This window comes from Triticum aestivum, chromosome 2A (assembly GCF_018294505.1).
Source record: "Triticum aestivum cultivar Chinese Spring chromosome 2A, IWGSC CS RefSeq v2.1, whole genome shotgun sequence".
In the NCBI taxonomy this organism is placed as follows: Eukaryota; Viridiplantae; Streptophyta; class Magnoliopsida; order Poales; family Poaceae; genus Triticum; species Triticum aestivum.
Window position 1 is genome coordinate 319,323,227 of NC_057797.1, and position 23,621 is coordinate 319,346,847.

A 23,621-nucleotide genomic window follows, 5' to 3' on the forward strand; every position below is an offset into this window, starting at 1 on the left:
GATATAATCAGGGATGTGATGTACCTGCTCATTGCACATGCTACTCTTGCAAGCTGCGACTGTCCGTTTGTGCAAGCTCGATGCCATGCCCGTGATGTCGCCGCTACCTCCCACGCAGGCTACACCCAGGGTTGGATCTTCATCTTCTTGTCCTTCCGTTCGCTTGAAGCCCGGTGACCGCCCTCCAATGAGGGCGCGAAGAAGTGCTGTGTCGGTCTGTCCAGCGGCGGCTAGGTTAGGAGCGAACCAGACTGGAGGCTGGAGCGAATGAATTGGGATTTTTCCTGCTGTCGGTCGATATGGGAGGCGCTCGTTTGGGCCACGAGCCTGCTATAGGGCCTGCCTTGCACTTATGTTATTGGCCCATCCAAATTGAAACATTTTTCTTCATTTTTTACATTGCCTGCTCGTGCGTTGGGACGAACAAAACTAGCATGGGACAACCTGGATGACTCAAACTAGGTGCACACTTTCCAGCCACCTGAGGCGGCCGCCCATACCACCCCCTATGGTGGCGTCGCCCCTTTTTGCGTGTATGATTGGATAGTGAAAATATTCCAGTGGCGCTTTTGATTTACCCACAGAATGGTTGAATTGCTTGTTTCTATGAACTGAGTTCGCCAATAATGTGAAGGATGCCAGTCTTTTCATCCTATTGTAGATTGCTTAGATCTCGATATGCCAAAAGTAATCGCATGAAATATACAGTAAAAGCCAGTGTGATGTGTTTGGCTACAACTAGTCTGACTACACGTCCTCATATAACATATCAAGGACGCACCATCTTACCAGATTAACCATTCGACTTACCCATGTTGTGTGGGAAGAAAGAAGTATTGGGACTGCGTATCCAAGCAATTGATGCCTTGGACTCCTTCGTACAACCTTGTAAGCGAAAAAGAAGTTGCAGTGTGCCTGTACAAAGAACTAGCGTAAGTTCAGTTACTTGCTTCTCGGAATTTTAGTTAGCCACTTATTGCAAAATTGTTCAATTATGTTGCTTGGCTTAATTTAGTTTGCTACTGATTACATAATGGCACAGCCTGTTAATCATATTGTAGACTGCACCTATCTATGTGTTTGATACTTACTGTTAAGAATTACCTGTTTGCCTTAACTTAAGTATCTACTTGTTTGTTTAACTGCTTTGCTGCTGCAATAGTCGATTACAATGATGTTAATAAATAATTTTCAGCATCCAATTGAAACTCTTTAATTCCTTGTTTGTATAACTGGTTTGCTGTTATAACTCCCAGTTGAGATGTTTTGCTAACTTCAACTTTTCTGAATCCAATCGGAACTTTAATGGAAAAATAGGTTAGCCTAAGATCAAAAAGCGAGGTCCCCATGGATGTTGCATCATCCCACAGCAGTGGCACCGGCCCAATCGTGCATTATGAATTGCCAAGTGCTGATGCTCTAGAGGCTAAACTAGTGGTAGAAAGTGATTCTGCTTCTGCACTTAGAGATGAAGTTGACATGTTGAGGAAGCAAATAGCACAATCACAAGCAGTACTTAAGACAACCATTAAATATTTGGTGGATTTCAAAACGAAGCAAGCTGAGACTGACCAGATTGTTAAGGTCCTGAAGGAAAAAAGGAAATTAAATTCCTACTTGGTAAATCATAGGTGAAATGTTCTTTCGATAGTTGAATAACCTTTGTGTTGTCTGTTCATGTAATCAATCAAACCATTTGTTTTAAAGATCATGTAATAATTGTTTTTTTTTGTTTTTTGGTTTGTAATTTTATTTGAGCACAAGTCTGCATTAATTGATAAGACTCGGAGACATTTCATTTGGATTGCTGTGCCAGACCTACAAATATGCCAATCGGGCTGAATGTGCATTCAGCAATAGTAGTAGTATAGATGGACCATAAGTGGCACGCATCGGAAAGGGCCAAGATGCTGGCTAAAAAAGGATGTTGTTGTAGCCAAAAAAAAAGTACAACGGCCTGGCTTATGTATGTTAGTTGATATTATTGATCCATATACTCTATAAGTGTTTATATGTTTGTTAGTTCTGTACATTCTTGGTTGATTGACTCGGTATTTGAATCTTGATACATCGCTTGTGTACATATCTAAATGGGAGTACACATTATGTTGTGTGTGATATTTGAGTTGGACATGAAGTGTTCCAAATATTCGAATTCACCTTAAACTGGATTCTAGTTTCTGAATTTGAGTATCGGCATTTGTAAACCATATTCATATAAGATAGTGGAATACATCTTTGTCGTCCTTTTGAAGATATATAAAAACACATAGAATGATTTATAAAGATTCATATAGGAATACAAAATGGATTCGAATTTAGTTGCCAGGGTAAATGTGGATGATTATTGTCCCAAAATTCGAAAGAAGCAGCAAAATGTCCAGTCCCACATCGGCTACCTGAAGCCAAGTGTTTGGGAGATGGAAATTACTGTCTACCCATTACACGGACAATCCATCGGCCCGATTTCCACTGCTCTAAATAGGGGTAGGTTAGTAACTTCAATTAGACGTGACACGACCGCCTCTGAGCCCATTCCGACACGGTGGGCATCAAACATGGGCGGCAAAACTCATTTGATTCAAGCTCGTCCGAAAGACCTCTGTTTCTCCCTCCATTCCCCATTCATACACGGTGGGCAGCAAAACAAACTCGACTCGGCCGGAATCGATGTAGGCAAATATTTTCAATAAGGGCAGGTTTGTAACTTCACTCAGACGCGACACAACCGCCCTACCTGTCAGCCCCGTTCATACACCGTGGGCGCCAACCATGGGCGCCAACCACCCTCTCCTCGCCCGAAATCGCTCTGGGCAAATATTGGTGAGATGCGAGATTACCGTCCTATCCCCAACCAACGAGACGTCCAAATTTTAAACAGAGGCTAAGTTCGTAACATTCCCATATTTCAGACATGCCCGTCCCAAAAACATGGTTCCCCGTACCTCTCCCTCCATTTTCCCATTCATACACAGTCCGCGCTAGAACACCCCATCCCCACACCAGCCTTCGTCTGCCACCCCATCCATCGCCGCCGTCCTCCACCACATCCATCGCCACCTTCCTCCACCATGCCGGAGCGCCTACCAAGACTGCGTCATCCACTGCTAGAGATGGACGTTTCTCATCCACGGCAATGGACCAATAGCCTTGCATCGCGTCCTCTCGCTTCATCGGCGCCGTCGTCCTCTTTGCCGGGGCTGCTCACACGACCTTCTCTTCCACCACAACGGGACTTATCCCCGATGCACCCGTCTACCGTTGCAGATCTGCTTCAACGCCACCGACAGGCATCGCATCCCCGATGCCTACATGGCACCGCAAGAGAGGTGGTACTTCATATCTTGTAGCGACCAGACCTCAAACAGTCCAATCTCTATGCTCAGGTGTCATCCCTGGATCAGTAATGCTGACACCACACATTACTTGAAGGATTTATAACAGAGTAGCAATCACACACTTATTACATCGAGGGTCTCAAAAGAGAACTTATTACAATAAATATGGCTGAAGGCCATCTAATAACGATAACAGCGGAAGGCTTGGAAGATAAGTGAGTCCATCATCTCCAACGGCATCACTGAGTATAGAACCACGACCAAAAATCACCTTACTCATCGTCTGAAAAGTCTGCAACATGAACATTGCAGCCCAAAAACGGGTTAGCACATGGAATATGCTGGCAAAGTAACACATAGAGAGCAATGAAAGAATAAGGCTATTCTATATGCATATTTGGCTGGTGGAAAGCTCTATGGTTACAGTTTTGCGTAAAGCCAATTTTTCCCTACTGCAAAGGAATAAATTTTATTTAACTATCATGGTAGTTGTTAAATATTGAGAATGGTTGACAGCATTCTCAATCCCAATTAAGCATCATCATTAAAACGCAACAAAATTAATAAGAGTAACATGATGAGATTCACATGATAATCCAAGTACTAGATACTCAAGATGCCCATAACTGGGGACACGGCTAACCATGATTAGTTTATACACTCTGCAGAGGTTTGCACACTTATCCCCACAAGACTCGATCTCCTCCATTGGATTTCTCGCACTACATGGTGTTTGAGAAACGGATGACCGAGACATAGTCTTTCAGAAGCGCTAGCACCTTACGAACGGGTAGACCATACCAACCTACATCCCCTACATCTGCTAGTCTACCACTGTAAGAGTTCGCACGACTTAGTCAACTATGCTAGAGCCCATAGTAGCTTGTGGCTGCACACGGAAGTTTCTAGCATGAATAATCTCATGATCCCTTTGAGCCTGGGTGGCGGTCCAAAAGAAAACAGGAAATCGCTGGAATACCCAGGTGCCTCAATCCACCCAGATGTGTATTTAAGCTGCCACCTTAGATAAACCATTAAATTATCAATCTCACATCTGTCATAGATTTCACTCACCCAATCCACGTCTACTAGCATAGCATGGCATAAAAGCAAACGTAGAAGTAACTCCCAAAGGTTTGATAATAAACAGGTAATAGGTACTACCTCAACTACTTCCCAAACCCACAATTTAATTGGATCCTAATCATGCAATGTGTGAGGGTTGATCTAATGCAATAAAAACTGGGTAGTATGAAGTATGATCAAAGTGTTACTTGCCTTGCTGATGATCCGTGAAACCTAGCGATTCGAAGTAGCAAGTGGCGCAGTCCGAGTACTCTATCGCAAACAAACAAGCATACAATAAGTACTCGACTAATGCATAGGAAAAACTCGAATAAGAGATCTAACCAGATAGTTCAACTTAAGAACCCCGGTTGGTAAAAAGAATCAAATCGAACGAAGCAACGAAAGACAAATGGCAAAAAAACAAGCTTCGTTTACTATTCTGGATCTAGGGCAATTTTTACTGAGGTAAAAACCTGTTTAAGTTGGTTAAACAGAAAGAGGGTTTCGAGACGAAACTCCAGGCGCTTGTATCGCCTGATTCCGATAAACGAGCAAAAAGTTAAACTAAAACGAACATCGGATCAGAAATCGCGATCAGAAAAATTGCGGATTTAATCCGAGAAAAAGAAAAAACGATGAACAGGTTAACGAACGAACGTTAACAGGAACTAAACGATGAACGTGTTTGGTAAAACGAACGAACGAGCGAATGCTCGCTAAATAAATAAACCAGAGAAAAACCGATCTATTTAGAAAAATGAAAACTAGGTTTTTCTAAAAAAATGGAACGGCTTTTCTCAGAAAACCGGCGGCGGCGGCTACCTCGGCTCGGGGCTACGACGAAGCTCCGGCGGGGCTCCGGGCGGCCGATACGTCTCTGTCGTATCTATAGTTTTTGATTGTTCCATGCCAATATTATTCAACTTTCATATACTTTTTGGCAACTTTTTATATTATTTTTGGGACTAATATATTGATCCAGTGCCCGGTGCCAGATCCTCTCTATTGCATGTTTTTGGTTTCGCAGAATATCCATATCAAACGGATTCCAAACGGGATAAAAACAGACGGAGCTTATTTTTGGAAAATATGGAAAATTCGGAAGGAAAATCAACGCGACTAGTGCCCCAGGTGGTCACGAGGCAGGGCCCCCCCTTTAGGGCGCGCCCCTACCCTCGTGAGCCCACCGTAAGGTGGTTGACGCTCTTCTTTTGCCGCAAGAAAGCTAATATTCAGAAGAAAAAAATCACGGCGAAGGTTTTAGGCCAATCGGAGTTACGGATCTCCATATATATATGAAACGGTGAAAAAGAGCCAGAATAGAACGTAGAAACAGAGAGAGACAGAGAGACAGATCCAATCTCGAAGGGGCTCTCGCCCCTCCCGTTCCATGGAGGCCATGGACCAAAGGGGAAACCCTTCTCCCATCTAGGGAGGAGGTCAAGGAAGAAGAAGAAGGAGGGGGGCTCTCTCCCCCTCGCTTCCGGTGGCACCGGAGTGTCACCGGGGGCCATCATCATCACCGCGATCTACACCAACACCTCCGCCATCTTCACCAACATCTCCATCACCTTCCCCCCTCTATCTACAGCGGTCCACTCTCCCGCAACCCGATGTACCCTCTACTTGAACATGGTGATTTATGCTTCATACTATTATCCAATGATGTGTTGCCATCCTATGATGTCTGAGTAGATTTTCGTTGTCCTATTGGTGGTTGATGAATTGCTATGATTGATTTAATTTGCTTGTGGTTTTGTTGCTGTCCTTTGGTGCCCATCATATGAGCACGCGCGTGGATCACACCATAGGGTTAGTTGTATGTCGATAGGACTATGTATTGGAGGGCAAGAGTGACAGAAGCTTCAACCTAGCATAGAAATTGATGCATACGGGATTGAAGGGGGACCAATATATCTTAATGCTATGGTTGGGTTTTACCTTAATGAACATTAGTAGTTGCGGATGCTTGCTAATAGTTCCAATCATAAGTGCATAGAATTCCAAGTAAGGGATGACATGCTAGCAGTGGCCTCTCCCAGATAATACTTGCTATCGGTCTAGTAAAGTAGTCAATTGCTTAGGGACAATTTCGCAACTCCTACCACCACTTTTCCACACTCGCTATATTTACTTTATTGTTTCTTTATCTAAACAGCCCCTACTTTTTAGTTACGTACTCTTTATTATCCTGCAGACCTATCCAACAACACCTACAAAGTACTTCTAGTTTCATACTTGTTCTAGGTAAAGCGAACGTCAAGCGTGCGTAGAGTTGTATCGGTGGTCGATAGAACTTGAGGGAATATTTGTTCTACCTTTAGCTCCTTGTTGGGTTCGCCACTCCTACTTATCGAAAACTGTTGCAATCCCCTATACTTGTGGGTTATCAAGACCTTTTTCTGGCGCCGTTGCCGGGGAGCAATAGCGTGGGGTGAATATTCTCGTGTGTGCTTGTTTGCTTTATCACTAATTTTTATTTGCTGTTCTTAGTTGTTTCCTATCTTTAGTTATGGGTAGGAAATGCAAAATACCAAAAAAAATAGTTGTACCTACTGAACCAATGGTTGAAGAACCACTCAAAATCTATCACACTGTTGAAGCTTTTTACTTGGATCATCTTCGATCCCTTTGTGCTCGTGCTGAAACCCCAACTAGCTTAGTTGAGGGCAAATCTTTAGATGAGCATGCTTGTTATGTGCGACACCGTATATCTGAAAAAAGGAAATTATTATGGAGTCAAATTCAATGTTTGCAATGCTATGCTTGGAATTTATGTGAATTATATGATTTTACTTGTTGTTCTCAAAACCCTAAGAAACATCTTCCCTACCAATGTGAGTTTATTGATAATGGAATCTTATCTTCTTATGCTAAAGGTGTTTATAGTTACTATGATGTTCAACAAATTGAAGAATTTGTTGCTTTTGAGGCTGCTTATGAAATTGCTTCTTTGATTGAAAAGTATGATGCTACTTTTCACAAATCTGAAATTTTTGCTATACTTAAATATTGTTATGATAATTATGCTTCTAATACCTATGTTAAACAATATATTGAGGACTACTCCGTGGTCCAAGAAGAGACTAATATTTTGCAGGAGTCTATGGAAGAAGAAATTGATGAAACTGTGAGCTCATTGGATGAAAAAGATGAGGAGGAGACCGAAGAACAAAAGGAGGAAGAGCGGATTGATCACCCGTGCCCACCTTCTAATGAGAGTAACTCTTCAACTCATACATTGTTTAATTCCCCTTCGTGCTTACCGAAGGATGATTTCTATGATGACTGTTATGATCCCTATGATTCTTTTGAAATATCCCTTTTTGATGATGCTTGCTATGCTTATGGCCAAGATGCCAATATGAATTATGCTTATGGAGATGAACTTGCTATAGTTCCTTATGTTAAACATGAAATTTTTGCTATTGCACCCACGCATGATAGTCCTATTATCTTTTTGAATTCTCCCAACTACACTATATCAGAGAAGTTTGCGGTTATTAAGGATTATATTGATGGGTTGCCTTTTACCGTTGCACATGATGATTTTGATAGATATAATATGCATGTGCTTGCTGCTCCTACTTGCAATTATTATGAGAGAGGAACTATATCTCCACCTCTCTATGTCTCCAACACGATAAAATTGCAAGAAACTGTTTATACTATGCATTGGCCTTTACTAGGTGTGCATGAATTGTTCTTTCATGACATGCCGATGCATAGGAAGAGAGTTAGACTTCGTAATTGCTTGGTATATGTTGATTTGTGCTCACTAATAAATTACAAATCATTGTTAATTAAAATTGGCTTTGATATACCTTGGGATCCGGGTGGATTCACTACTTGAGCACTATATGCCTAGCTTAATGGCTTTAAAGAAAGCGCTGCCAGGGAGACAACCCGGAAGTTTTAGAGAGTCATTTATTTCTGTTGAGTTCTTTCATATAGTTTAAAAACAACAAAAATAAATAGGGGAACCCAAAACTTTTTCAAAAAGAAAAGTGAAAGTGAGAGAGACGAGCATTGTGAAAATGGGGGACGTCCTTGAACTTTGTTCATGCCCATGGGAACTTTGTGAATCTTAATTACAGAAACTTCTCAAAAAAAAATAATTATCCCCTTGTACAATTCCATTGTATTATAAAAATAATGTGTCAAGGTTTGCCTTTAGGATGTTTACATTTGCTTGATGGTTTGTACGGTGCAGGACAGAAACTTTGGCTGTAGTGCGCGATTTTACATTTTTTACTGGAACGTCAAATGGTTCTGATTCTTTTTGAAATGTATTCCTATAAATATTTTTTATTTTTCCTAATTTTTGTAGAATTTTGCAAGTATCATAAGTATGGTTAATGTTCAGATTATTACAGACTGTTCTGTTTTAGACAGATTCTGTTTTTGATGCATAGTTTGCTTGTTTTGATGAAACTATCAATTTATATCAGTGGATTAAGCCATGAAAAAGTTATATTATAGTAGACACAATGCAAAAACAAAATATGAATTGGTTTGCAACAGTACTTAGAGTAGTGATTTTCTTTATTATACTAACGGATCTTACCGAGTTTTCTGTTGAAGTTTTGTGTGGATGAAGTGTTCGATGAATAAGAAGGTCTCGACGTGAGAAGAAGGAAGAGAGGCAAGAGCTCAAGATTGGGAATGCCAAAGGCACCCCCAAGTAAATATTCAAGGAGACTCAAGCATCTAAGCTTGGGGATGCTGGGGAGGCATCCCCTCTTTCTTCAACAAATATCGGTATGTTTTCGGATTCGTTTCGTTCATGCGATATGTGCAAATCTTGGAGCGTCTTTTGCATTTAGGTTTTTATTTTTATTTTTATGCACCATGCTGGTATGAGATAGTACTTGATTGATTTATAGAATGCTCATTGCACTTCACTTATATCTTTTGAGTATGGCTTTATAGAATGCTTCATGTGCTTCACTTATATCATTTGAAGTTTGGATTGCCTGTTTCTCTTCACTTAGACAACCGCCATTTGTAGAATGCTCTTTTGCTTCACTTATATTTGTTAGAGCGTGGGCATATATTTTGTAGAAAGAATTAAACTCTCTTGCTTCACTTATATCTATTTAGAGAGATGACAGGAACTAGTCATTCACATGGTTAGTCATAAAATCCTACATAAACTTGTAGATCACTGAATATGATATGTTTGATTCCTTGCAATAGTTTTGCGATATAAAGATGGTGATATTAGATTCATGCTAGTTGGTAGTTGTGGATTAGTAGAAATGCTTGTGTTGAGGTTTGTGATTCCCTAGCATGCACGTATGGTGAACCGTTATGTAACGAAGTCGGAGCATGACTTATTTATTGATTGTCTTCCTTATGAGTGGCGGTCGGGGACGAGCGATGGTCTTTTCCTACCAATCTATCCCCCTAGGAGCATGCGCGTAGTACTTTGTTTCGATGACTAATAGATTTTTGCAATAAGTATGTGAGTTCTTTATGACTAATGTTGAGTCCATGGATTATATGCACTCTCACCCTTCCACCATTGCTAGCCTCTCTAGTACCGCGCAACTTTCGCCGGTACCATAAACCCACCATATACTTTCCTCAAAACAGCCACCATACCTACCTATCATGGCATTTCCATAGCCAATCCGAGATATATTGCCATGCAACTTCCATCATCACCATATACATGACTTGAGCATTCATTGTCATATTGCTTTGCATGATCGTAAGATAGCTAGCATGATGATTTCATGGCTTGTCCGTTTTTTGATATCATTGCTACGCTAGATCATTGCACATCCCGGTACACCGCCAGAGGCAATCATATATAGAGTCATATCTTTGTTCTAGATATCGAGTTGTGATATTGAGTTGTAAGTAAATAAAAGTGTGATGATCATCATTATTAGAGCATTACGCCAGTGAGGAAAGGATGATGGAGACTATGATTCCCCCATAAGTCGGGATGAGACTCAGGACTTTACAAAAAAATAAAAGAGGCCAAAGAAGCCCAAATAAAAAAAAGAGGCCAAAGAAGCCCACCAAAAAAATGAAAACAAAAAATGAGAGAAAAAGAGAGAAGGGGCAGTGCTACTATCCTTTTTCCACACTTGTGCTTCAAAGTAGCACCATGTTCTTCATATAGAGAGTCTCTTGAGTTATCACTTTCATATACTAGTGGGAATTTTCATTATAGAACTTGGCTTGTATATTCCGATGATGGGCTTCCTCAAATACCCGAGGTCTTCATGAGCAAGCAAGTTAGATGCACACCCACTTAGTTTCAGTTAGCGCTTTCATACACTTATAGCTCTAGTGCATCCGTTGCATGGCAATCCCTACTCATTCACAATGATATCTATTAATGGGCATCTCCATAGCCCGTTGATACTCCTAGTTGATGTGAAACTTTCTCCTTTTTTGTCTTCTCCACATAACCCCCACCATCATATTCTATTCCACCTAAAGTGTTGTGTCCATGGCTCACGCTCATGTATTGTGTGAAAGTTGAAAAGGTTTGAGAACGTCAAAAGTATGAAACAATTGCTTGGCTTGTCATCGGGGTTGTGCATGATGTAAATATTTTATGTGGTGAAGATGGAGCATAGCCAGACTATATGATTTTGTAGGGATGAGCTTTCTTTGGCTATGTTATTTCAATAAGACATAATTGCTTGGTTGGTATGCTTGAAATATTATTGTCTTTATGTCAAAAGATAGATTATTGCTTTGAATCACTCGTGTCTTAATATTCATGCCATGATTAGACATATGATCAAGATTATGCTAGGTAGCATTCCACATAAAAAATTATCTTTTTATCATTTACCTACTCGAGGACGAGCAGGAATTAAGCTTGGGGATGCTGATACGTCTCCGTCGTATCTATAATTTTTGATTGTTCCATGCCAATATTATTCAACTTTCATATACTTTTTGGCAACTTTTTATATTATTTTTGGGACTAACATATTGATCCAGTGCCCAGTGCCAGTTCCTGTCTGTTGCATGTTTTTGGTTTCGCAGAATATCCATATCAAACGGAGTCCAAACGGGATAAAAATGGACGGAGCTTATTTTTGGAAAATATGGAAAATTTGGAAGGAAAATCAACGCGAACCAGTGCCCAAGGTGGTCACGAGGCAGGGGGCGCCCCCCCTCCCCTAGGGCGCGCCCCCTACCCTCGTGAGCCCACCGTAAGGCGGTTGACGCTCTTCTTTTGCCGCAAGAAAGCTAATATTCGGAAAAAAATCCAGGCGAAGGTTTCAGGCCAATCGGAGTTACGGATCTCCATATATATACGAAACCGTGAAACAGAGCCAGAACAGAACGCAGAAACAGAGAGAGACAGAGAGACAGATCCAATCTCGGAGGGTCTCTCACCCCTCCCGTGCGATGGAGTCCATGGACCATAGGGGAAACCCTTCTCCCATCTAGGGAGGAGGTCAAGGAAGAAGAAGAAGGAGGGGGGCTCTCTCCCCTTCGCTTCCGGTGGCACCGGAGTGTCATCGGGGGCCATCATCATCACCGCGATCTACACCAACACCTCCGCCATCTTCACCAACATCTCCATCACCTTCCCCCCTCTATCTACAGCGGTCCACTCTCCCGCAACCCTCTGTACCCTCTACTTGAACATGGTGCTTTATGCTTCATATTATTATCCAATGATGTGTTCCATCCTATGATGTCTGAGTAGATTTTCGTTGTCCTATCGGTGGTTGATGAATTGCTATGATTGATTTAATTTGCTTGTGGTTATGTTGCTGTCCTTTGGTGCCCATCATATGAGTGCGCGTGTGGATCACACCATAGGTTAGTTGTATGTTGATAGGACTATGTATTGGAGGGCAAGAGTGACAGAAGCTTCAACCTAGCATAGAAATTGATGCATACGGGATTGAAGGGGGACCAATATATCTTAGTTCTATGGTTGGGTTTTACCTTAATGAACATTAGTAGTTGCGGATGCTTGCTAATAGTTCCAATCATAAGTGCATAGAATTCCAAGTAAGGGATGACATGCTAGCAGTGGCCTCTCCCACATAATGCTTGCTATCGGTCTAGTAAAGTAGTCAATTTCTTAGGGACAATTTCACAACTCCTACCACCACTTTTCCACACTCGCTATATTTACTTTATTGTTTCTTTATCTAAACAGCCCCTACTTTTTAGTTACGTACTCTTTATTATCCTGCAGACCTGTCCAACAACACCAACAAAGTACTTCTAGTTTCATACTTGTTCTAGGTAAAGCGAACGTCAAGCGTGCGTAGAGTTGTATCGGTGGTCGATAGAACTTGAGGGAATATGTGTTCTACCTTTAGCTCCCCGTTGGGTTCGACACTCTTACTTATCGAAAACTGTTGCGATCCCCTATACTTGTGGGTTATCAGCGAATAAATAAAAAACTAAAAATGCCAAAACAAATTTTCACCGTCTAAATAAAATATTTAGAACAGGATGAACATTTTCTTGGCCCTAAATGAAATTTTTGAAAACGTGCAATTTTTCCTAAATTCAAATAAAATAGCAAATAAAACCAAAATAAAATTTTATTTGATTATTTTATTAAATCCTCAATATTTCTTTATTTTGGGAAAGTCATTTTATTCCCTCTCTCAGAATTTTATAATAGAAATAATTGAAGATAAAATAAATAAAATCAAATGATCCTATTTTTCAAAATTTGAGAAAACTCAAATATGAAAATAACGAAATCCCCAACTCTCTCTGAGGGTCCTTGAGTTGCGTAAAATTTCTAGGATCAACCAAAATGCAAATAAATATGATATGCAATGATGATCTATTGTATAACATTCCAAATTGAAAATTTGGGATGTTACAAACCTACCCCCCTTAAGATGAATCTCGCCCTCGAGATTCGGGTTGGCTAGAAAATAGGTGAGGGTGGTCCTTCAACAGATCTTCCTCTCGTTCCCTGGTGGCTTCATCCTCCGTGTGGTGGCTCCACTGAACTTTGCAAAACTTGATAACCTTGTTGCGGGTAACTCGGCTGGCATACTCAAGAATCTTGACTGGTTTCTCTTCATAGGTCAAATCATTGTCCAACTGAATCGCTTCCAGCGGCACGGTATCTCTTAGTGGTATATCAGCCATCTCTGTGTGGCACTTCTTCAACTGGGAAACGTGGAACACGTCATGAACTCCTGACAATCCTTTGGGCAATTCCAACTTGTAGGCTACTTCTCCCATACGCTCCAAAACTTTGTATGGTCCCACAAAATGTGGCGCTAACTTTCCCTTAACTCCAAAATGCTTAACTCCTCGAAGTGGAGATACTCGAAGATAAACTCGGTCTCCGACTTCGTAAACTGTCTCCTTGTGTTTTGAATCTGCATAGCTCTTCTGCCTGGACTGGGCTACCTTGAGCCTATCGCAAAAAAAATTTACTTTCTGTTCAGACTCCTTAATCAGATCTGGTCCAAACAACTGATGGTCTCCAACTTCATCCCACGACAACAGGGAACTGCTCCTCCTTCCGTACAAGGCTTCGAAAGGGGCCATCTTCAAACCGGATTGATAACTGTTGTTATAAGAGAACTCTGCGTATGGCAAATTCTCGTCCCAACTAGATCCGTAATCTAGCGCACAAGCTCTCAGCATATCCTCCAAAATCTGATTGACTCTCTCGGTTTGTCCATCTGTCTGCAGATGGAAAGTTGTACTGAACTCTAGCCTGGTACCCAAAGTTTCATGCAACTGATTCCAGAACTTTGAGGTAAATTGGGTTCCTCTATCTGATACAATGCTCCTTGGAACTCCATGCAAACATACGATTCTAGTCATGTATATCTTTGCCAATTTGGCACTAGTATAGGTAGTCTTCACTGGAATGAAATGAGCTACCTTTGTCAAACGATCGACTACAACCCAAATCGAGTCATAGCCTGAACGAGTTCTGGCCAATCCTGTAATAAAATCCATGCCTAGCTTATCCCACTTCCATTCGGGTATCGGCAATGGTTGTAGCAAGCCTGCTGGCTTCTGATGCTCTGCCTTTACTCTCTGACATACATCACAAACTGCTACATATTCCGCAATATCCTTCTTCATTCCGGTCCACCAGAACGTATCCTTCAAATCCAAATACATCTTGGTATTTCCTGGGTGAATCGAATATGGTGAATCATGGGCCTCTTGCAGAATCAATTTCCTGATTGCCGAATCATTAGGCACATAAACACGGTCTCCAAACCATAAGGTATCGTGCTCATCCTCACGAAATCCTTTAGCTTATCCTTTGCTTATTTTCCCCTTAATATAAGCAATCTCCTTATCAGTCTTCTGAGCTTCTCTGATCTTATCCATCAGAGTAGACTGAATTTCCAATGCTGCTACATAGCCTCTCGGAACAATCTCCAAACATAGCTCACGAAGATTTTTGGCTAACTCCCTTGGTAAATCTCCCGTCATTAGTGTGTTGACATGACTTTTACGGCTCAACGCATCAGCTACTACGTTAGCCTTTCCAGGGTGATAATGCAATCTCATATCATAATCCTTGATGAGCTCCAACCATCTCCTTTGTCTGAGATTCAACTCCTTCTGCGTGAAAATGTACTTCAAACTCTTGTGATCTGTGTACACCTCACAATGATTTCCAATGAGAAAGTGTCTCCAGGTTTTCAATGCATGCACTACGGCTGCTAACTCCAAATCATGCGTAGCATAATTCAACTCATGGGGCTTGAGCTGTCGTGAGGCATATGAAACAACTCTTCCTTCTTGCATAAGCACTGCTCCAAGTCCTCGACGTAAAGCATCGCAATACACCTCATAATCCTTGGTCTGATCTGGCAAAATCAACACAGGTGATGTAACCAAACATTTCTTCAACTCCTGGAAACTGGCCTCACATTCCTCGGTCCATATGAACTTGGTATCCTTCTTCAACAACTCCGTCATAGGCTTTGAAATCTTCGAGAAATTTTCAATGAATCTCCGGTAGTATCCTGCGAGTCCAAGAAAACTCCGGATCTCTCCAACTGTTGTTGGGGCTTCCCAATTTGTCACAGTATCAACCTTGGTGGGATCTACTGCTATACCTTCTCCAGATATAACGTGTCCGAGAAATCCAACTTCCTTCAACCAAAACTCACATTTGCTAAACTTGGCATATAACTGATGTTCTCTGAGCTTACGAAGTACCAAACGCAAATGCTCCTTATGCTCCTCTTCATCCTTCGGGTAAACTAGGATCTCATCAATGAACATTACGACGAACTTATCCAAAAACTCCATAAACACTTTGTTCATCATGTTCATAAAATATGCAGGTGTGTTAGTCAGACCAAATGACTTAACGGTATACTCGTACAGCCCATAGCTGGTGGTAAAAGCCGTCTTAGGTATATCATGTTCTTGAATCTTCAGCTGATGGTATCCTGATCGCAGATCGATCTTAGAAAATACCTTAGCTCCTTGCAATCGATCAAACAGATCATTGATCATCGGTAGTGGGTACTTGTTCTTGATGGGTACTTCATTCAATCCTCGATAATCAACAACCATCCTTAACGATCCATCCTTCTTCTCCACTAGAAGTACCGGCGATCCCCAAGGTGAAGAACTTGGGTGGATATATCCTTTGTCCAGTAACTCCTTAATCTGCTTCTTAATCTCTTCCAAATCCTTTGTGGGCATTCTATATGGTCTCTTAGATATTGGCCCTGTGCCTGGCAAAAGCTCAATCAAAAACTCAATATCTCTATCCGGTGGCATGCCTGGCAACCCTTCTGGAAATACATCAGGGAAATCCTTCACTACTGGTAGTTCCTCCTGCACAACTCATGTTAGGCAATTTACTTGAGTCCTTTTCGGCACATGCCGGGATACATACTTGATCCTTCTCCCTTCTGGGGTGGTAAGCAAAATTGACTTACTGGCACATTGTAACACCCCCAGTGTCATGCTACAGTAATCCCTATTAATGGTGCCATGTCATCATGTTACTGTTGCTAATCTTCACTTGATCCAAATCACCATTCAAATTCAAATCCAATCTAAAGTCAAAAATTCATATTTGTCAGACATGAAATCTAAAATGTTCATCATGTGGCAAATATTCTTTTGATAATAATGGTAGTGAACTAACATTTTTCCAAAATGTCTAAGCGCCCTAAACTAGTTAAAAGAGTGGCTAAATCTTTTATTTAAGTGCTTTTTAATTTATAAAAATACTAAACTACATTAATTTTTGTGCCAAGTTAATTATAGCAGTGGCCTAAGTTAAAGTGGTATTTTAGGTGTAAGATTAGTTTTATAAAACTATTTTGCTTTCTGCAAGTAAAAGAAAACAGGAAAAAAAGAAAAGGACCTAATCGTCTACCCTATTCATGCGACTGGGTCGCTACAAGGGCGGGTCGCCCCTGACCGTCTCGCTGGCGTCGATTGGGAGGGGATAAGGCTGCCCTCCACACAGTCCCCTCGCCTCCCCGCTCCACTTTCCCCCTGGATTCACTCCTCAGCACCCTCTCTCCCGGATCCATCTTCTCTCTCTCCCTCGTCGCCCTCTTCGCTCGACCGAGCGCCGTGGTCGCCACTACTCATCACCACTGCAGCGACCGGCAAACCCCACGCTGGCGTGCTGTCCAGAAGAGCCGTCGTCGTCGTCTTCATCGCTTGCGCCCTCGAGATCGAGCCGAGAAGCCCCTGCTACACCGGATCAAGGTCGTCTTCCTCGGCTCGCCGCCGTCGCCTTCGACTCCGGCCACCGCCATGCGCTTCTAAACTGTCAACGGCCACCGTGTGCCTCTCGGTGAGCTCCCGCTCCACCTCTCCCTTGCTCCTTCCCATAGCCGTAGCCGCCCCGTCGCCGTTATCGACTCTCATCGCCGCTGCTTACCTTGCCGTCGTTGCTGCCGTCCGCTCCATGGCCAGGCGAGAATGCCAGCGTGCTCGTGACCCCGCGTAGGTGCTGTAGGTGGCTACCACTGGCCGTTTTACTCGCCGTGGCCTCGCCCACCCCGCCGTCCTCTACTGTCCCTGCATGTGTCGCGCCGACGCTCACTGCGCTGACCCGTCGAGTCCGCCCTGGTCGTCGTTCCCCTGCCAGCACGCCGCCTCTGCCCGCTCGCTACGTGCCCACCGCCGCTGACTTCTGCTCTGGCTGCTGCTGTTGCGCTTTTGCTGTCATCGCCCGCGCCGCGTTTCCTCTACTCGCCATCCGCGCCCGCGCCGCCGGCTGGCCGACCACGCCCTCGTCTCGCCCGCTCCCTTCCTAGGTCGCTCGGGCACGCCTCTGGCTGCGGCCGCCAGCGCCTTGTGCGGTCGTGCGAGCCCAGCAGCGCCCCTGGTGGCCTCGGGCGCCCGTACCCGTTTAGTTGCGCCCGCTAAACCCGCCTGGGCCACTGGCCCATGGGTCCCACGCCCCTGAGAAATTAAATAAAAAGAATACTTTTAAAAATATAATTAATTAATTATCTATTAATTAAACTTAATTAACTTAATCTGCTATTTAAACTACCTAATATGTAATTAGTTAGATGAGTGCATGGCAGGAGGACCCCACCCCCTATTGACCAGTCAAACGTTGAATGGTCAACTGGGACCCCTGGCCCACCCGTCAGCGAGTGGGTACAGTTCTGTGTACCCTGTGCTGGGTGCATCTAGCAATTTAACATTTATTTTTGAATTATTAATAATTTCAGAATATTGCTAAAACTTTAGAAAATCATATAAAATAATTAGTAATTCGGATGAAAATGTTTTCTATATAAAAGTTTCTCAGAAAAATCCAACGAATTCGAATATGCGGTCCGTTCATCGGTCACATGCCCCTAGCATGCTAAACATGGAACCATTCCCCTCTCTTTCATCTGTCGGAATCCGCCTAACACCAGGAATTCATCCTCGGATGTTTATCCCCTCTGTCTGCAACGTGTAGTACTATGTTAGGGCAACCCTAGCTCTGCCCGTCGTCATGTTATGCCTTGTGATGCTTTGATTGCTCTGTATTTACTATTTCTTCCCCCTCTTCTCTCGGGTAGACCCCGAGACCATCGATTACGTCACCGACGACCTCTTCTTCTTGTCTGAGCAACCAGGCAAGCAAACCCCCTTGAGCATTCCGATATCACCTATTTATTTTCCTCTCATGCTTGCATTAGAACTGCTACTGCTTTCTGTATGATCCTACTCTGATGCATAGCATGTTGTTGTTACCTGCTTTTATACCTTACCTACTTATCCTAAACTACTTAGTATAGGTTGGTTAGAGATCCATCAGTGACCCCCACCTTGTACCAGTTGCCTCGCTTTATGTTCGATGACTCGATCAACGTGATCGACGTCCAGGCCCTGACACTGCACATCACACCCCCCCCCCTAGTTGTACGACTCTATAGAGTTACCATCGAGTGCCGAGGGTGGAACCTCTTACATCACTCCTGATGAGATCTCTGTAGTGTAGCTATACGGTCGAGGTCATCGAGGGTGATTTTCCTCCTTAACTACTTCTGTTACCGCTTTGTCGTGCAACCCCTCAAGTGTGAACCTCGAGGGTGGATCCTCTTACGTTCACCTTGATGATAACATCGAATGGGATTCACCGAGGGTGATTCCTCGGGTTTTCCCCTTGGTGTTAGACACACGGTTACTATGGTTACTATGACTTTGCACTAAGCCATGTTACTAAAGACGGGTCGACCCTGAGTGGTACCCGCGCGAGCTTAATTGTGAGTGATGTGGAGTCGGGTTGACCTGGAGGGTGCCTGCGAGATAATTACGAGGCATGGCCGGGCATTCCTAGCCCTTGCCGCAAGTCCTCGAGACGGGGCGACGGGGTCACATCTTTCGTGAGTCTCTGCTTGTTACCGCGTGTTGCTAATCCACTATGATTTGGATATTTGATCCTAGGGGCCTCTGGCCTGATAGCACTAACCATCACGTGGGCATAGTATGGGCGTTCTGCGCCGTATACATCGGCCGAAGCTTAATAGACGTCAGCGACTGAGCGGCGCGCGCCGGGTTGGACTGCGTAAGCTCCTGCCTTGTTGAAGGAGGTAGCTAGGTCTGCTCACCGGCCGCCCACGCAACATGCAGGAGTTCCCGGGGCGATGGCCCATGACCCCTGGGGCATAGGTTTAGTCCGGCGTGCTGACCTCTCTATTAAGCCTAGGTCGGGTTGCGGCGTATTGTTTGGCCGAGGCCGGGCATGACCCAGGAAAGTGTTTCCGGCTAGAGTTAATCGAGTGTGGTGGGTAAGTTGGTGCACCCCTACAGGGAAGAAAACATCTATCGATAGCCTGTCCTACTGTAACGAACACTTGGAGTTGTATCCCGATCGATACAACTAGAACTGGATACTTGTGATGAGAAATGGATTGTGATGAGAAACGGATGGTGATGAGAATTGGAATGTGTTGACACTTGGATAGTATGGCTCTGGGATTGCTTTCTCATAGGGAGTCGAGAAAGGATCTCTGGTCGAGGTTGATAACACTTTTACTACTTTACTTTATGCCACTCTACTCACTCCTGTTGCTGCAAGATGGTGGATTCCAGAAGATGCTAGTCTTCGATAGGCTAGGCTTTCCCCTTCCCTTCTAGCATTCTGCAGTTTAGTCCACAGATGCAACCCATTCCTTTGATACAGATGCATACTTAGTTTAGATCTGATGTAAGTCTTGCGAGTACTTTGGATGAGTACTCACGGTTGCTTTGCTACTTATTTTCCCCATACCCGATTGTTGCGACCAGATGACGGACCCTAGGAGCCGGACGACGGCACTGATGACTACTACTACCCGGAGAATGCTTACTACTACGTGAAGACCGCAGATGACTAGGAGTAGTTAGGAGGCTCCCAGGCAGGAGGGCTTGCCTTTTCGATCGTTGTTGTTTTTGTGCTAGACTTCTTAAGGCAATCTTGTCTAACTTATGTCTGTACTCAGATATTGTTGCTTCCGCTGACTCTTGTGTATTCGAGCTTAGGTATTCAAGCCCTCGAGGCCCCTGGCTTGTAATCTAAAGCTTATATTATTGATTTCTGTCTAGAGTTGTGTTGTGATATCTCCCCGTGAGTCCTTGATCTTGATCGTACACATTTGCGTGTATGATTAGTGTACGATTGAATCGAGGGCGTCACAAGTTGGTATTAGAGCTGACTGCCTGTAGGTAGCCCCCTTTCCAACTCCTTGGCCGAAGTCGAGTCTAGTCACTACAAAAACTTTTACTAACATGGTTGTGTGGCTTACGGGCCCACGTCGCCATTGGGTGGTATTAGGATCTTTTATTCCTCGTCTATACTCTGGGATTCTGATCTCTCTTCTCTTCGGGTTAAATGATTTTACTAATTATAACTTTAGGTTCTCGTTAGCAATTCCTGTCGGAGAGCTCCTTCATTTCAAATGATCGACTGCTTCACCAGAAGGTTCTGAAGATGCTATTCAATGTTTCTCCGAGACCTTGTGCCTGTTGCTTTTGCAATTCCCTACCACCGAAAAATCCCTATGGATAAATACTTACACCTGTCGTTCTTACTTTTATTCCCAGTTGGTCTTGTTATTACAAGATACCCTGAAATACTCGTCGTTGTTTCGATAATCCTTTGAGCTTACTGCCTTGCTATTCTTTGTCACCTGAATACCCCTGCGGATAATTCTCGCACTTATCGAGTATCCGCTCATCCCCCAGTTGTTCATGTGTTTCACAATGGTGATCGAAATACTATTCGATCCTCCAAAAATCCTTAGTAGTGTATTGCTCTGCAATACTTGTCTGCTTGCATGATGGATGCTTTCCATATGTGTAGCAATATTCATTAGTATCCTTTGACACCATCATTTTGATCCTATTGATTTAACATGTGTGTGAAAGCACACAATCATCAGTTGATCCTTCTAAATTATCTTTCCGGCTCAGACGTCATTTTGAACATGAGCTAGTTCTCGACCAATCTGTTTGTCATCAATTGTGCCCCTAGGTCTATTCTACTTATCCATCCTTGATCAGAGCGCCTGCTTCTGATCCCCCGAATTGGAAATCATAATTCCTTTCCATTTAAGCTTTGGAATTATCAGATATTTCCAAAATCCAATGCCTCTGCATTATTTCTTCTTCTGATTGAATATCGATACTCACATCAGCTCCGTTGTGGATCATCGGATCCATTATTGGATTATCATCCGACAGTGTCCTTCATATTCAAAGAACCTCGTGAAGTTCTTTCCCAAAACATAATGCCTTTGGTAATTGTATCCTCTCCATTTGTCAACCATGCTCTACTTTCGAGCTTGTGTTTTTTACTTCTGAAGTTTGTGGAATAGGTACCTAAGATGCCCCTATGGGTTGAACCTATGCCTCCCATAATCCGTTTGAACCCGAGAGTTTTAAGGAGTCTTACTCTTCTGGTGTTTTGCTAGATAACATTTCAACCCTACAACTTCATTGAACGCGAGAAGTGAATGAAAGGTTATGCATTGGAGAAGTGGGAGTTGACCTTGAACTTTGTGTTCATGCCCATGGACCTAATGTGGATCTTATCATGGGAGCTTCTTGTGATATAATAATCCCCTTATTATTAGTTCTTACGGTATCTATGTTTGGTCCTTGGCAACCGTGGTTCTGACCATGATTGTTCCCCCTTAATTCCATTTCCCGGACAAGTTAAATACTTGTCTCCTACAAGTCATTTCACCTGTCCAACCTCCAATTTGATCTACCTTCAAGTATTGCCTCATGTTATCTCGAGGGTATTGTGTCATTGCACTACCTCTTGTAAATTCTTAATTGGAGTGATACTCCGTCACATCATTCCTAGCCTGATCGGCTATATCATTATCGTGCAATTTTTAACTGTGCTACCTGGTCCTTCTTTCCCAAGCACAATTTCCGACGATGAGCTAAGCTTACATCGATCTTCCTCATCAGATCTTTTCGCCTTGAACAACAAGCTTGATCTCGAGTTTGTGTTGTACCCATGGTTCCAATAACCTTTTGCTTCATCATTTCTTTGACTTGATGTCATCGCCGATCGATTACATCTTCATGAAATCTCTCGACAAATGTGTCATGATCATCACCAACATTCTGAGCTGTTCCAGGTTATCAATCTAATTCATGATGAGAAATACCATCCTTGACCTTCGATGATTTGGGTTATCATCGACAACATTCTTGCCTTCCCCCCAACAAAAACTTGTTCATATAAAATTTTGGAAACACATCTTTTTAACATGTCGACGGATTGCTGCTTAACCCATCGGCCACCTCCTCATCTTTTCCCTGATAAAATTGCATGAGATGTTCTAAAAATTCCTGATGTATCCTTTGTGTTACCATGGTCTGACCTTTACCTGATGACCATGTTAATGCTATTCCGAAGCATGACTCCGAACATCATTAAGAACATTGGAAGCATAATGCTAAATGTTTCTTGATCATTTATCCAAACACCGTTGTATGAGTAACATCATGAATTCCCTCGCCCCTTTACCTAATTGGTTATCTACTTGTTGTCCTATCATGGATGGGAAAGATATACTCCTGATACTCGGGTATACTCCCATTTTCCTTTCCATTGTTTTGTTTAACCTTTCTTGTGATCTATATGATATAAGTAGTAATAGTTCCCTGCTTATGTAAACACCTCGATGTACAATTTGTCAGTAAGACCCTGTTATTATTGTTGTTGACATTCCAGTAACCACCGATGGACGAGAACTTTGCTTATTGGCCGCCTCGTCTCAACGAGTAGGAAAATGGTTCTCTTCGTCCCTCGCCCTTGGTACCAACGTTGTTGCCAACATAACTGGCAGGCTACCCTCTGACATGCCTTTCTATCATGATCGTGCAAGATGTCACTGCCTCTTCTACCTTTGACCTACATGGTGGGCCCATAACCCACAGTTCCACAGGATCGAAACCTGACTCCTGTACATCCTTGATTCCGAAGTATCCTTTTTCACTTGCCCTTGTATGTAATTCATGAGCCACCTTCCTAGTGGTCTATTCTAGTAACAGACGCAATAACTTTGTTGTTGTTTCTCTGAACCCCTTTCACCTTTTGATTAGGCATCGAATGATTGCCTGCCATTCGAAACTTCTCATGGTGGCTTCTTACTTTGCTCTCGATGTGTATCATTTGTTCAACTCGAGAGATACTCATGTGTTCATTCTTGGGATAACCCCAGATGATTACCCCTTACAGCATCCTATCATTGTCGAGCTGCCCCATACCCATTCGTAAGTACGATGGAA